This window comes from Miscanthus floridulus, chromosome 4 (assembly GCF_019320115.1).
Source record: "Miscanthus floridulus cultivar M001 chromosome 4, ASM1932011v1, whole genome shotgun sequence".
NCBI lineage: Eukaryota > Viridiplantae > Streptophyta > Magnoliopsida > Poales > Poaceae > Miscanthus > Miscanthus floridulus.
In genome coordinates, this window is record NC_089583.1 from 33,178,917 (window position 1) to 33,196,373 (window position 17,457).

General features: G+C 46.3%; 1 non-coding gene across 1 annotated transcript; it reads right to left on the bottom strand.

Moving 5' to 3' along the window:
• Positions 1–14,833: 14,833 nt before the first annotated feature.
• LOC136553145 (small nucleolar RNA R71) lies at positions 14,834–14,941 on the bottom strand. The gene has a single exon (XR_010783052.1). It is a non-coding gene; the product is annotated as a small nucleolar RNA R71 (small nucleolar RNA).
• Positions 14,942–17,457: the final 2,516 nt, after the last annotated feature.

The following is a 17,457-nucleotide window of genomic DNA, read 5'->3' on the forward strand; positions in this document are numbered from 1 at the left end:
TTAGATTCAGGTTTGGGAACTACTAGAGGGTAGCTTGGCCCTTGGGAGCTTGGATTGAAAAGAAATGCAATGGTTTGTTTTTTTTACAATGACACTCCCTTGCCTCTTATAGACAGGGGGACTCCCACTTGCTACAGCGTATTCTAACTACTAAAGTGGGTGGTGAGCATATTCCTAACACTAGGCTTGGAAGCCAAGGAAAGTAAAAGTGCAGGAAAAGTAAGATACAAGTGCTTTAGCACTAGGCTTATCTATCAATTCTCCCCCTAAGTCTTATGCTGAGCACTTGAGGTGATCTGTTGTGGCCCAATCCTCTCCCTCATCTTCTGAAACTTGGACTTCCCCAGTGACTTGGTGAGAATGTCAGCCAGCTGATCAGTAGTGGCAATGTGACTGGCCTTGATGCTCCCATTCTCCAAGCAGTCCCTAATGAAGTGATACTTGATGGGGATGTGCTTGCTTCTTTCATGGAATACGGGGTTCTTGGCCCGAGCTAGAGTAGACTTGCTGTCCACTTTTAGCTCAACCACATCTACCTTCCTACCAAGGAGCTCTGCTAGCATCCTTGACAGCCATAGCGCCTGAGTTGCTGTAGTGGTGGTGGCGATGTACTCCGCTTCACAGCTCGAGAGGGCCACCACCTTCTGCTTGAGGGACTGCCAGCTGACCAAGGAAGAACATCGTCCCGGTTGTGCTCTTGCTAGTATCCACATCACCGACGAGGTCGTTGTCGCAGTAGCCGACGAACTGCGCTGTGTCGGGGGCCCTTCCGTAGTGGAGACCGTAGTCGAGGGTGCCCGCCACATAGCTTAGGATTCGCTTGACAGCCTACAGATGCTCCATCGTCAGCCGCTTAGCGCAAGCTCCTGATCAGCCGCCAGTAATGGGTTGGATCGACCTCCTCCACCATGTTCTCCTGACTCAGATTAAGCTTCTCCTCCATCAGGGTGTGGGTTAGAGTGCAGCCTGTCATGCCACCAAGCTCGAGGATGCGCTTGGCGTAGTGGGTTTGTCGGAGGGAGATCCTGCTTGCGTCCTGGCGCACTTTGACGCTGAGGTAGAAGCAGAGGAGGCTAAGGTCGCTCATGTCGAATGTCTTCTTCATCTATGCCTTGAACACCTCCACCTTCTGCTCTTCAGTGCTGGTGATGATGAGGTCATCGACATAGACGCTGACCAGTAGGACGTTGTGTCTGCTGCCCCGCCGGTACACTGCTCCTTCATGCGAGCTCTGCTTGAAGCCCATCTTCTTGAGTGTGGTGTCAAGCTTCACGTTCTAGGCACATGGTGCCTGGCATAGGCTATAGAGTGCCTTGCGCAGGTGGTACACCTTTTCCTCTTCTCCGGTGATGGCGTAGATAGGTGGCTGGCGCATGTAGACCTCCTCCTTGAGGTCGCCATTGAGGAAGGCAGACTTCACATCCATGTGGTGGACTTGCCATCCCTCTTGATCCACCAGCGTGAGGAGGACATGGACTGACTCCATGCACATCACGGGGTGAAGGTGTTGTCGTAGTCGATCCCCTCCTACTGGACGAAGCCGTGCGCTACTAGTCGCGCCTTGTGCTTGATCACCGCACCCAGCTCATCCTTCTTGAGCTTGAACACCCACTTTACGATGATGGGGCAGTGGTCGTCAGGCAGTGGCACTAGTTCCCATGTGTGGTTCTGCTCGACGGACTTGAGCTCCTGCTCCATCATCGCCCGCCACACTGGATCACCCTGTGCTTTAGCATAAGTGGTTGGCTCACCGGTGTACGTCAGATGTAGCTGGGCGAAGAGCCAGTTGGGCTGGTCTAGTGGCGACTGCTCTCTGAGGATGTTTGCCACCGTGCAGTACCAAAGGGGCTCATCGTCATAGTAGACATCCAGGCGGTCTTCATCATCTTCCAGTGGCATTGCGTACTCGACCTCCAGCTACCCTACATGCGCTGGTGTCGTAGCGGGCGAGGTAGAAGATGCTAGGGAGGTTGGCTGTTGCACCAGAGAGTTTGGCTACACTGCTGGAGAGGTCGGCGCTGTTGCCGATGTGCTTCTGTCTGCCACTGATGGACTACTAACCACTGGCAAAGGGCTACTGACTGCCGCCGATGGGCTTCCGAGCTCCCCTGAATTTGGTCAAAGCGAGCACGATGAAGCTGGTGAAGAGGTCGGCGCTGGTGATGAAGACCTAGACATCAATGATGATGCACCTTGTGCTCCCTCAGCACTTGCTGCCCATGCATACTCGATGGTGAAATCATGGAGCACGGCCACCGACTAATCGTCCACCGCCTTGTCCTATGCCTAGCCGCATCACACGCACACGCTGTGTCGCTGGGTTGACCACGTGGTAGGCCTGAGCCCCCTCTGCATAACCAATGAAGACCCCTAGCGAGCTACGATCGTTGGGCTTGCCGATGTGGTTCAGCTCCTTGATGAAAGCAAGGTAGCTGACCGCCCGCTTGCGACCATGCTAGTCCTCATATGGGATTTTGCCGTTGAGTGCACTAGTCAGCGCGCGGTTTAGTAGGTGTACAACAGTCATTATGGCCTCACCCCAGTAAATCGCTAGCATGTCATGCTACCTGAGGAGGGCACGTGCTGCTGCCACCACCGTCTGATTGCAGTGCTCGACCACACTATTCTAATGTGGTGAGTAGGGTGTGGAGTAGTGGCACTGAATCCCCTCGTTGGTGAAGTATGCCATGAACTCGACCACCATCAACTCACTATTGATGTCCATGCGGAGCACCCGAAGCTTGTGACCGCATTCCTTCTTCGTGGCTGCCTGATGGCGCTTGATGGTGTCTACAGCTGCTACCTTAGAATCGAGCAGCACGGCCCACATGTAGCGGGTGGCATCATCGATGAGTAGTAGGAAGTAGCCCCGACCTCTAGGAGTGGCCGGTGACACTAGACCACAGAGGTCACCATGCACCAGCTCGATCTGCTCGATGGCATGGTAGGAGGCTTGACACAGGAAAGACCATCACTTCAGCTTGGTCACCACACAGGTATCATAGAGCTGCTTGATGTGGTCAGCGTAGAGCATGCCACACACCATCTCCTCCTTACTGAGCTACTTTAGGGCCTCAAAGTGAAGGTGCCTAAAGGGCTTGTGCTAGCACCATGCCTCATCGTCCTAGCATGCGGCAAGGTAAAGGGGGTGTGCCACCTGCACATGAATCACGTAAAAGCTGGTTGCTTCCTCGGTTCACCATGGCGAGAAGGCGGCAGCTTCTATCCCAGATGTGCAATACGCCGTCCTCGATCTCCACCCGTGAGCCATTCTCGTCTAGCTACTCGATGCTTATGATGGATCTCCTCAAGGCCAGGATGTAGTTCACTTCGATGAGGAGGTGGTGCTGCCGCTGTTAACACCAGAATTTGGTTCATCAGAATCGACTGAATGTTATCATCTTGTCACCTTGAAGAGAAGCTCTGACGACAAAGGTGACATTGATCGGAAGCAGAAGAGACACGTCGGACATAGAAGGGAAAGATTGGAGTCCAAGTTACCTTAAATTAGGATGTTTTTGTTTTCTTTTCCAAATCCTGTAATCAGTCTTGTTGGACCAGGACTCATAGTCAAGCCTCGGGTATAAATATGGAACCCCGGCTATTGTAATAACATCCCTCAACGATCAAACAAATAAGTAAGTTTACTTTTTGGCTCAGGCCACCCCTTAGGAGTAGGAGTAGAGTAGATTTTGATGAGTTCTTTGGGCAAGTAGTGCTGCATCGGACGACCTGACCTCTAGCTTGTTTGTGAGTATTCGTCATGACTTGTATTGTTACTTCTAAGGCTGCAACAAATGACTGATCTTTTGCAAGTTGAGGTATAAGTTAGTTATTGATCTATATTGTTATTTGTAAGGCTGCAGCAAATGACTGATCTCTTACAAATTATGGTATAGATTAGTTATCGATTCATATCAACCTTTACAAGGCTACAATAGATGATTGATCTCTTGTAAACGTTGGTATTGATCAAAGTTTACTGTTTAATGTAATATCACCAATTGCATGATCTATTGAGATTTGTTAGTCTTACTATTTTGATCCATTGTCTACTAATTACCATCAAAGTTGAATTCAATTCTTGATATTAGATCATGTTTTGATGACTAATCTATCTTTATCTTGATCATACATGGCGGGTGTTTGAAGCCATGTTCTGTTAAGAGATAAATTCATCGTTCGCCAGTATCCGGTATAACCCCGCTATCAATGCTGCATCAGACGACTCGATCTATTGATAGCGTGTTAGATTGGACATTGTTGGTTGATAGATCTATCTATTAAGAAGAGCATGGCGTCAGCCACCCGCTATGTCTCCATCGACTATTTAGCTGATGGCCTAAGCTTACATGCGTATAACATGCCTTCACGATTTCTTTACGATGTAAGTAGATCTAATGATTGTTGGTGACGAGATCCTAACATACAGGTATGTTTAGCCTCGGGTCCAATGGTTCCTAAATGAAGAAGACCCCCTGACTGACCCCTTTAGGATCGCTTGGGGGCTATGCCCATTGGGCACGCTCGCGCGCACCCTCTAGCAAAGAGACCCGACTGAGCCTGACTCGATCGCAGCTTCTGCCTAGGGCCCCCAAGCCTTGGGCTCCCGATCTATGGCACAACCAAGCCTAGTCCTTGGCTCCTACCTAGCTAACGATGCCAGCCAAGGCCCAGGCACAAGAAGACAAGCCCTAGGCTACCGATGCTCGGGGGCTCCCTAGCGTCGCTTCGAAGGCATGCCCCTGCCAACTGCTGCTCTGACAAGGTCATGTCCAGGGCATGACACAAGAAGACAAAGCTTCCTACAGCCTCCGGGGGCTCGAGGGCTTCTAGGCCCACGCGTCAGCCCCTGGAGCCAACCTGCTTCACCACCAAGATGACTCCAGAAGGTCTCATCCGGGGGAGGCTGGTCCAAGCCAGCACCCTCTAACACGCAGAGTGTCAGAATAGAGCAGCCAAACGACACCCAGGCTTCTTCGGCTCTAAGACACCTTGACGATCCACGATGCACCACTACAAGACCCTCCTAAACTTTAGTGCACGTAGGCCATAGACTAGAACCCTCAAACTGCCTTGTACCTGACCTATCTCATTATATAAGGGAGAAGGTCAGACCTAGAGGGGATAGGATCCCAATTCGATCACCAGACACTCCATTACATTCCATCTGCCTCTGCTCTCTATTGAGAGCAAGGCAACCCAGAGAGGGGCACCGAGAGCCCCTCCTCCACCGCATCCCATCGTCTACTTCCTCTTCGATGAGGGAGAGACTCCACCAGTGTTGAGGCAACCTTAGGATTAGCATCGAGCTAACCCTCCTACCAAACTCTCTTCCTTTACACTCTATTGTGACCCCTGATTTTGGGGGCTCTTGAGTATAAGGATCATTAGCTGCTGGACGTAGGGACCAAATTGGCCCAAACTAGGATAAACCATTGTGTCTTCTCTACGTGATTCTTGTGTTCCTAAGTCCACCCGAGCCATCGGAGACCCCGTACTCTAACACTGACTCGAACAACATGTTTGCCCCCGTTTTGACCCCATGATAGTTGGTGCGCTAGGTAGGGGGCAGCATCAAGTGCGATTCTAGCTCTACGATGGTAGGTGCCACCCACCTCGTCGTTGAAGCAAGTGGCACTACCCTAGATGGTAGTGTCCGCTTCATTGGCGAGTTCTCCATCATGGTCAGCGCCTTCACTATGGGCTAGGTCCTCAACTTTGGGAGCCTGGCCTATATCGTGGACTACTACGGTGAGCTTCGTCCAGTCCATGCGGCTGCACCTACGGGCAATGAGCACCCGGCGCTGCCTCCTCCACCAAGACTCTTGGGAGCAGATCTTGAGGTTATGGCCCATCAGATCTGGCGTGGTCTAGGCCCAAACCCCACCATGTTGTACCACTGCTAGATGTTCTACATGTTGGCCAATGTCCACCACCAGATCAATGTCCACCACCAGATCACCACCGGTGAGGTGCTCCCACCGCCTGATCACTTCTAGTACTACCTCCTAGACCTACCTTTTAGGATATAGAATGCAGCGGTGACCTTCCAGCTATAGTTGGAGCACCTCATAGTCATGAGGCACCATGGAGCATCATCCTTCTTGGCATAGTAGTGACTGATGTCCCCTCACTCTGTGCCCTCCTTAAGGTTCCCTCAGGGAATGGGTTGGAGTACGACTCCGATGACATCGACTACGACACCCTGCCGTTCATGTGCTACCACGTCGATGGCAAAGATCTTGCTGAGGAGGCGCCCAGGCTCACATCATCGGACCAGAGTCCCTGCAGCCTCATGGCCTACCTTCAGGAGAAGGTGGACCACTTGCCCGCTCGGCAGGTGGACTTGGAGGCCACCGAGGTAGAGCTCAAGCATCAAAGGCAGCAAACCATGCACCCTCTCAGCGATGATGACAACGCCCGCATGGGGCTCCCAGCGGCCTTTGCTTCCCCAATGCAGCGTACAACATGGTGGCCGCTGCTTGCCGCCTAGAATACATCTCCGACATGCCAGACCCAAAGACCAATGAGTGGCTAAACAAGGTGAAGTGGCTCCTTTGCGTCGCCCTCGAGCAACAGGCTAAGAGTTCAGCCTCTCGGCACTGTGTCGTGCACTCATGGCCATCCCAAATGATGACCACTACCAATAGGGGGTGCTCTGATGCTCATAGCCCATAGGTGGCGGGGAGCAGCGGTGACACCTCTGGCAATAGCTCTAATTGGCCATGGACCTAGGGTGCCAAGCCTCGGCAGGAGCGAAAGCATGACCTTTCTCCTCGATGTCCCCCTGCGCCGCATCGGATCAGCGATGATCGAGACATCCATGACACCATCGAGGCCAGACACCATGCTCAAGCATAGTCTTGTACCCCTAAGCAACGGGGCGAGGGCCCCATCCTAGATCACTTTGCCCCCCTGGCGTTCAGGGCAGCGATCCGAGCGGCCCCCTACCCCATATGTTTTTGGCCACCGACGCATCTCCAAATACGATGGCAAGATCAACCTAGACCATTAGCTAGAGGACTCCTACCTCGCCATGAAGTCTAAGGGGTTAGACAATGATTTTGCCATCCAGTACCTTTATCTGCTTTTGTCAAGCTCGACTAGAGCTTGGCTCGAGCTCGACAACATCCGCTGCAATGGCGATCTCCATGCGGTCTTCATTAGTCACTTCTAGGGTACCTACACCCACCTAGGGAACTCCTAGGATGTCTGCTACTATAGGTAGAGAGCCAACGAGACCCTTCAGGAGTACATTCAGCGCTTCTACAAGAAGCGCAACGAGCTCCCAAACATCACCGAGACTGATGTGATCAACACCTTCATCTGCCGCATGACCAGCGAGGTGCTCATACACGTGCTCAGCTGTGAGAACCCATGCATGACGCAGGAGCACCTGGACATCGCCACCTAGTATGCCACTAGTGAGGAGGCTGTCTAGGCCAACTTTAGCGTGAAAGCCAAGGCCGCTGGCCACCTCAGTGGTGGTGATGGCGCCAATGATCCTGCCTTGTCCCAGCAACGCCACGACAGGTGGAATAAGGACCGGAAGTGCCATGGGGAGGAGATGGTCACCGTGGCCGACCATGCCGCTAGACCTTAGCCCCGCGAGTGCACTGCATGCCCAGAACACTTTGAGAAGGTGCTCAAGTCCTCCTACCCATTCCATGGGGGCAGTCGAAGCATCTTCTCAAGGATTGTGCCACCATGAAGGGCTACATCCTTAGCACCCTCAGCCAATGGGGCAAGGCCTAGAAGCCTATTTTGAAGGCTAGCGACCTGGTGGATGGTGCCCAAGAGGAAGACAACGAGTTCCCTGAGGCCGAGCACTGCCTCATGATCTTCGAGGGCTCTAAGGCGTATGAATCCCGTCGGCAGCGCTGCATCACCAACCAGGAGGTTAACGCCATCAACACTCTTGCCGCCCCAACATGGCCCTAGTGGTCCTAGATGGCCATCACCTTCAACCAACAAGATCATCCCGATCACGTCCCCCATCTAGGATGCTACCCGCTCATGGTCAGCCCGATCGTGAGCACTACGCGCCTCACCATGGTGCTGATGGACGGGGGCAGTGGCATCAACATGCTCTACGCCAGCACTCTTGACAAGATGGACATCCCTCGGAGTAGTTTGCGCCCTAGCAAGGCACCATTCTATGGGATTGTGCTAGGGAAGGAAGTCGTACCCCTCGGGTGCATCTGGTTCAACATCACCATCGGCCAGCTAGACAACTTCTGCAAGCACCACTCACCTTTGAGGTCATTGACTTCCCTAGTGTCTACCACGCCCTCCTCAATCAACCGTGCTTTGCAAAGTTCATGGTCGTCCCCAACTACACCTACCTCAAGGTCAAGATGCCTAGCCCAAAGGGGGTCATCACCATCGAGGGAAGCTTAGAGCATGCCTACTACTATGAGCAAGACTATGTTACCCAAACAACCACACTTGTTGCCTCCTGTGCTCCTGATCGACCTGGCCGCAACACAGGAAGGGCGCCGATGGGGGAAGCAGCCAAGATGGTGGTGGTGCTCAATCAACCGAGTATCGACAAGGCGGTGAAGACCTCTGGTGGCTGCAGTGGCTTGACTGGCCCTCCATCTAGGTGCTTGGCTCCCTAGATGGGGCTAACCCAATCGATGTGAGTTCTGACCTTTCCCCATGAGGGAAGGCCATTGCCAAGCCATCCGCCCAGAAGTGACGCCTCCCAAGCCATTGCCCGCCTACTGACCTCCTTCACTAGCCTACCTCTCCAACAACAAAAACCAAGATAAGTCCTGACCCCCTGACCCTCTTGCTTCGTTTACTTCTGTTTACTCTATTTGATGTCTTCCTGCCCGAGCCATCCCAACGATGGCTCGGCCGCACCGGAGGATCGACCGAGCAAACCACTTGCTGACCTTTTCAGAAGGAGGACCACTATAGAAGGCCCTTGAGCGAGACAAGGGAAACACAAGTGCCTCCATAGCGAGATAGTGAAGGAAGACATCATTAAAGTCAGCAATGAACATCAACAGCTAATCCAAACAATCGGCTTTAACAATATGTATTAATGGATTCCCTAATAAATGATACTGAAGGGAAGTTAGGATAGGGGTTTACGTCGGCCGATTTAATAGAAGAAGTCAATATTGGACCTAGTGATAGGCCTAGGCCAACGTATGTAAGTGCTAAATTAGATCCTAAGTATAAGAAAGAATTAATAAATGTTTTCAAAGAGTATCGAGATTGTTTTGCTTGGGAGTACTATGAGATGACCGGTCTTAGTTGATCGATTGTAGAACATCAGCTGCCTATCAAAGATGGATATCAACCATTTAAACATGCCCTAAGAAGATTTAAACCCAAATTACTTGAAGATATCAAGAAAGAGATTACAAAGTTGTATGAGGCCAAGTTTATTCGACAGTGTCGATATGCGGATGGGATTTTGAATATGGTCCCCATGCTCGAGAAGAATGGCAAACTAAGAGTTTGCATTGACTTTAGAGGCTTAAACAAAGCCACACCAATGGACAGTTATCCAATGCCAGTAGTTGATCTATTAGTAGATGTAGCATCAAGGCACAAGGTTATTAGCTTCATGGACGGCAATGTAGGATATAATCAGATTTTTATGGCCGAAGAAGATATCCCTAAGACTGCTTTTTAGGTGTCCTAGAGCCATTGATTTATATGAGTGGGTAGTTATGACTTTTGGCCTGAAAAATGTCGGTACAACCTATCAGCAAGCCATGAATTATATTTTTCATAAGTTGATCGGCAGGATAGTTGAGATCTACATCGATGATGTAGTTGTGAAATCCAAGAGTTACAAAGAACACCTAGCTGATCTATGGGAAACTCTAGAATGCACGAGGAAGCATGGACTTAAGATGAACCCAAACAAATATGCTTTTGGGGTGCCAACTGGAGAATTCTTGGGTTTCATGGTGCATGAAAGAGGGATTGAAGTTGGGCAGAAAAAGTATCAGGGCTATCGATGAAGCAGCCCCACCAACAAATAAAACCCAACTGCAATCTTTGATCGGCAGGATTAATTTCATTAGGAGATTTTTCTCAAACCTATCAGAAAGGATGTTGCCGTTCTCCCCCTTGTTGAAGCTAAAATCCGATCAAGAATTTAAATGGGGTAGCGTACAACAAAAGGCATTCGATGAGATTAAAGAATATATGAAGTCTCCACCAGTATTAGTCCCTCCATAGCGTGGTAAGCCCTTTAAATTGTACATGTCGACTAATAACCATACAATTGGATTGGCCTTAATACAAGAGTTTGAAGGGAGGGAATGGGTCATTTTCTATCTGAGTAGAAAGCTCTTGGACCCAGAAGCAAGGTATTCTCCTGTGGAAAAGTTGTGCTTATGCCTATATTTCTCATGCACCAAATTGCGGCATTATTTGCTATCAGCCAAGTGTACTATGGTATCTAAGGCAGATGTGATCAAGCATATGTTGTCGATGCCAATTCTGAATAGGAGAGTAGGAAAGTGGATTCTAGCATTGTCTGAGTTTGACCTAAGATATCAATTGGCCAGATAATGGCTAACTTTGTGACTCGTCATCATGGACCTAGTATTGGTTATGTGGAGCTAATGCTTTGGACTTTATTCTTTGATGGCTCATCATGCAAGTAGGGTAGTGGTATTAGCATCGTTATCATTTTGCCCCAAGGATTGAGTTTCGAGTTTGCATATACTATCAAGCCAAGGACGACCAATAATCAAGCTGAATATGAGGTTATCCTCAAAGGGCTTCAACTTCTTCAAGAAGTAAAGGCCGATATAATTGAAATCTTTAGAGATTCTCAGTTGGTGATTAATCAGTTGATCGACCTGTATGAGCGTAAAGATGATATCTTGAGAGCTTACTATGAGAAATATCAAAGTTTGATCGACGAATTCCCTATGGTCACCATCAGGCATATCCCAAGAGCTCATAATCAAGAAGTTAATTGGCTAGCTCAAAGTGCTTCTGGTTATCGACAAATTCAAGAGATCCTCAGCAGCGAGGTCATTGCCAATGATTGGAGGGAAGAAATAATTAACTATCTTAGGAATTGAACAAGAAGGTCTCTAGGAAGCTTAGGTATAAATTGATCAAATATGTACTACTCGATGAGTAGCTATACTATAAGACAATCAATGGGGTGTTACTCAGATGCCTGAGTCAAGAAGATGCTAAGGTCCTCATGGGAGAGGTCCACGAAGGAGTTTGCGAGGCTCATCAGTCAGCTTATAAAATGAAACAGATTATCCAAAGATTAGGGTATTTCTGGCCGATGATGCTAGAAGATTGTTTTGAGTATTATAAAGGATGTCAAGATTGCCAAAGATTTGGTAATGTTCAAAGATCACTAGCATCAGTCATGAATCCTATATAGCCATGGCTGTTCAGAGGTTGGGGAATTAACATAATCGGCCAAATTTATCCACCATCCAACAAAGGCCATAAGTTCATGGTGGTGGCAACAGATTATTTCACCAAGTGGGTTGAACCAATCCCACGAAAGATAGTGACGTCCCAAAACATGATTGACTTTGTCTAGGAGCATATTATTTATCGGTTTGGGATCCCTCAGACTATCACTACTGATTAAGGAGCAATGTTCATTTCTGAGGAGTTCGAGAGCTTTGCTGTTGGTATAGGATTCAAGTTATTGAACTCTTCTCCCTACTACACCCAAGCCAATGGACAAGCAGAGGCGTCCAATCAGACATTGATTAAGTTGATCAAGAAGAAGATAATCGATTGGCCAAGAAAGTAGCACTTAACATTGAATGAATCATTATGGGCCTATTGGATGGCATAGCATGGATCGACTAAGTGCTCTCCTTATGAATTAGTTTGTGGACATGCAGCCATTCTTCCTTGGAAGATCAGGACTGGATCATGATGTATGGAATATCAAGAAAATCTAACAGCCGGTGATTACAAAGTTTTGATGATGGACGATCTAGAAGATTTAAATTGTCATCGGCTTCACGTTTTGGAAAATACTGAAGCTAACAAACTAAGGATCACTAAGTATTATGACAAGAAAGTCAAAGCCAAGCAGTTCCATGAAGACGAATTGGTTTGGAAGCTGATCTTGCTGATTGGGACCAAAGACAACGCATATGGTAAATGGTCGCCTAACTGGAGAGGGCCTTATCATATTACTCGATGTGTGTCTAGCAATGCTTACTTCTATGAGACACTAGAAGGTGAAGAGTTCAACAGAGTGCTCAATGGAAAGTACTTCAAGAAGTATTATCCTACTATTTGAGTCGATGCTTGAATTAGCCGATTGAGTTTTCAATCGAGCTTTTACAGCCGATATAAGAAAATATCACCTTTAGAAATGAATGATTGAAATTTAGCCTAAGGAGGCAAAAGCTAGTGTGGTATGCATCACCCTCAGAGCAAAAAATATAAAAAGCAAGATCTACCTTACACAAGGAAATAAAAGAGGAAAAGTTACTTCAAATGTAAAAGGTTTATTCGCTAGTTTCCTGTTACAATCTAAGGGCCGAGAAATACTTTGTTCACAATGTCTTCAGCCAGAGAAGAGAAAGCTATGGTGTTGGTGGCATTGGAGAAGTCCTCAATCAAGCTCTCATGATCTTTAGGATGGCCAGTCGCTGGAAAACCATGGGGAAGAAGTCAAAGCTCACACCTAGAGCGAACTTGCGCCATGGCCAGGGCAATATCAACTCCATGACAAACACCATGAAGGGCGATCTCCCTAGCATGATTAGGAATATCATGCAGGCGAACTGCTAGTGTTGATGGTACTTATCATCCATCATAAACCATCAACTTAACTTGAATAAATGTATAAATAGGATCAACAACATAGATTTAGGGGTTTAAACTGACAATTTCCACAAGTTTTGGTAAATCTATGTTTTCAGTAGGGTTTATCTAGAAAACTGTAAAGAGGGATCAAATTGTTAAATAAAAACATGCTTTTCCGCAGCAAAAACTACCCCAGAAGGTTCTAGAAGACTCAGGAAGACACCACACCAAAGCGGAGGCCAAGACGCTAACATGTGGGGCCGGCCAGCCCCACCTGTAAGTCGGTTAGCCCCCTGTCCCCACCTGGCAGTCCCTCCTTCGTACGTTGGTTGTCCACCACCTTAAGGATTGCATCTATGCTGTTCTTTTAAGTCGGTTTGATCTAAGGGCTTAGGATTGACGCTTTGGCCTATATAACCAGCCCCTGCCCCCTTTAGAGCATGTTGCCATAAGTCAAGATCAGACTAGAAATTAGGATTTCCAGAGAGAAGAGAATAGAGCTCCAATTCTTTATGTTTCTAGTATAGGCTAGCTAGCAAGGTTCAAGTAGAGTGTGGGCTATTGCTTAGGATTCCGGATCTACCATTTGGAACCTGGTATAGCCATTGTATCTCTAAATTTATGACTTTGTGCTACTTCAATATTATGTTGCTATTTATTATGTTCCTAGTTTGCTCTAGTTATATGCTTGATATATTTATGATTGATGATGAATTTATGTATATGTTCGCAAAGCTCTTAGCTCAGTACTCGAGTGAGTTAAGTGGTCAACACTATGTAAGCATGGTTCTTAGATACTGTTTGCGAGCGGATGCATTCTGCACTTTGGGTCATGTGGTATATCATAGATGTGACACTCCCGTTGAGTCGTTTGTAGTCCACTCTCCATTTTTAGAGCAAGTAGAACACGGTTGCGAAGGGATACAAGCTCTATTCTTGATCTTCCTTAGTAATGTTTGTTATGCATAGATCCAAAGTTAGTTATGCTATAGATGAGAGTGTATATACTTGAGTGTACAAAAGAGTTAGTAAATAAGGAATGACTTAGGAATCTTTTGCTCTTAACAAATCTCCTACTTAGCCATACTACATTTTATGAGTCTCTATTTCTATCTCTAGAATACCATTATTATCTTACACTTATTATTCATTTATCATTTGACTTACCCCTGCCATAGCATGAGAGTGGTTTTATCATAAGTATATATATTTTTCAATATCTCTATGCCAACGCAACTCCATAGCTCTTCCTTATGGATAAAATATAAATAACGATACCTGGCATACTCTCAGGTGAAATGCTACAATGGTATATTATCTATGCACTTGCGGATACTTTAATATATATATATAATTTACCTCTGAATTTTCAAGTGTTATTTATAATTACCAACAACGCATTTCTGGCATCAGGATAGGGATGACAACTTAGTAAAGAGTGATGCTAAGAAATATCAATGAGCATTTCTGGCGCCATTGCCAGGGAGGGGCACATGGCTAAGAGAATTGACCAAATAAATACTTATTGATAAAATTATAACACCTCTGCTTTAGCAGGCTTACCCTTGTTTGTCTTTGTTCATATCTTATATAGAGTATAGTAGGATTGGTTGTGATTTACCAATAATTTCCATCAATCAGAATCAACCAAATCAAGAGGAAGCTCAGCACCAGTTTCTGAAGCTATGGCTGACAAGACCCTACGTGAGTTCTCTGCTCCAAGCACCGAGAACATTCGCACTAGACCAACACTTAGAACTACCAACCTTGAGTTTGAGCTCAAGCCAAGCCTCATCAATATGGTGCAAGCTACCCCATTCAGTGGAAAGGCACATGAAGATGCTAGTGCCCATCTTCTGAATTTTCTGGAGATAAGTAGCACGGTTGTCATCATGGACGTTGCTTAAGACATCATACTACTTCACTTATTTCCATTCTCACTTGTGGGATGGGTGAAGCAGTGGTTCTATATGAACAAAGATCACATCAAGGCATGGGCAAAGTGTTCAAAGGCCTTCCTAGAAAAGTTCTTACCTATAGGCAAGACCAATGCCTTAATAGGAAAGATTTACAATTTCCAACAACAGAAGGGAGAAACCATTCTAGAAGCATGGGAACATTTCCAAGAATACATTTCAGATTGTCCTCATCATGGGATGGAAGATTTGTTGCTCATGCAAAACTTTTACTATGGATCAACTCAGAAAGCTCATGAACAACTAGATGCAACTGCTGGAGGATCATTTGTGTCACTCACCCTTAGAAAAGCTAAAACTCTTATGGAAAAGATAGCCTCTAATCAAGGTCGGTCTCAATGCAATATTCAATTATGCAATAAGAGTGAAGAAGTACCAGAAGTGGTGTGTGCACTATCAACCAAGATGGACATCTTGTTGAATTGGCTTGAACAGCGAGCCAATTACAAGAAAGATCGTCAGGCCATTCAAGATGCATTCAATGCTCAAAACAACTATGGAGAATATTTGGGGGTTGAATTACTTGAATATCAGGAGGATGCAAATATTGTCATCAATAATTCTACTCCACAACAATAGAGACAAGGATGGAATCAACAACAACGGTTAAATTACCAAGGTATGTACCTAGGTAATTACTATAATTCTTCTAATTCTAAATAGCCATCCTTGAAAGACTTGATCTTAGAACAAGCTAGGATTAATGAGAATATTTTTAAGAAGCTTGCTTTTAATGATACGGTCCTAGAAAACATAAATACTAAGATAGAATCAAAATTAGCTCAGTTGGCTGCTACTCTACCTTTTGCCACTAACCTTGAGAAGGTAAACTCCATAACCAAGGGAGGTGGAAAGTCTACTCATGATCCACCATATCCGACAAGGATAGGTTAGACACTAGTGGTAGTGTAGGAAGAGGAGAAGAGAACATATGAAGTTGAAGAAGTTGGGCCACAAGAGCGAGAGTTACAACAAGATTTTCATGACACGACCCTCCTACCATTTCCACGCAAAAATTGGAAAGCCAAAATAGATGAGCAGTTTGGTAAGTTCGTAGAGGTAATTCAAAAGTTACATATCAATATTCCATTGCTAGATGCCATACAGGTACCTACCTATGCGAGGTACCTCAGAGACATCCTCAACAACAAAAGACCACTGTCTTCCACTGAGGTAATCAAGTTAATGGAGGAGTGTAGTGCGGCCATCCAAAATACTTCACCTATCAAGAAGAAGGATCCAGGATATCCCACTATAGATTGTTCGATCGGGAGCCAGAACTTTGAGAATGCGTTATGCGATCTTAGAGCAAGTGTTAGTGTCATGCCCAAAAAGGTCTTTGACAAGCTCAACAATTCAACACTTACACCAACATCGATGTGTTTGCAACTGGCCGACCAATCGGTCCGCTACCCTGCAGGAATCCATGAGAATATTATGGTAAAAATACAAAATTTCTTTGTTCCTATAGATTTTATAGTACTTGACATGCATGAGGATATGAAGACACCCCTCATACTTGGGAGACCCTTCCTAAGTACTACAAATGCTCACATTGATGTCAGAGCTGGAGAAATTAAATTCTATATTAATGGAAAGGAAGAGCGGTTCGCTTTCAAGCCAAGACCGAAACAATGCCCCAATCTGGAGTGGCATGAGAAGCGAGTATCAAGGTCTCCATCTTCGAGACCTATTGACGCACCTAAAGAATAAACCTGAACGGAGAAGTTCGGTCTGGTGGACTCAAAATTCTGAACCCTCGCCGGGAGGTAACTTAGTAGTTATCTATAATTATTTTTTGCATTATATTTTCCTTTGGCATATTTACTTTTCAACACCTACATTAGAAAAAGAAAATAAAAATACTCATTAGGGCATTATAAAAATTCAAGCCTATGTAAATAATTTTTATAGGAGCGTAAAAACCCGTAAAGACATATTTACCATGGAGGCGTAAAAATTAAAAATACTATCATTCATCTTCTTATATTTCATAGTATCATAAAATATTTTTGCATTGCATTTTCATACATATATATGGTAGAAATACGGGCATCAGGACCCGTAGACACTTGGGACCCACCACTATCACCTCCATCTCCACTCAACCTCCACCATCACCCCCATATCTCCACTTATCTCCATTCTGCACCGTCTAGAGCAAATATCCACCAAGAGGAGCACTCCATTTACTTAACCATGAAGGAGAGATCCACCAGGAAAATGGAGAGGCCATGGTGTGGGGCCGACCGGCCCACCACTAGGTTGGCGGGCTAGCTCACTCCCCTATATAAATACCACTCCTTCCTGGTTGCTCTTGGCCTCAGGCACAACACAAAACAACCTTCCAAGTTCAAAATTCTAGTTCAAAAATTTCATAGTTGAAATCTCCTTGGTAGAAGTAGTGTTGGAGTAAGAAAGAGTGTGAGGAAGTTTGGGTGTGAAAATAGTGCTAAAATCTTGAGAAAGAGAGAGAGAGAGGTGCTGCTGAAATTTGAGCAAGAAAATAGAATTTAAGAGTGGTAGTGTTGTCCAAATCAAGAGAGGAAATTAAAAAATTATTAGGGTGGATGTCATGCCACAATCTTGATTAGAATATTCACGAAACAATCTCAGACGACTAACCTCTGGATGATTGACTTTTGGACAGCTAACCACTAACATTTTTATTTTTCCTAATCTCGTTCCACTTGAAACT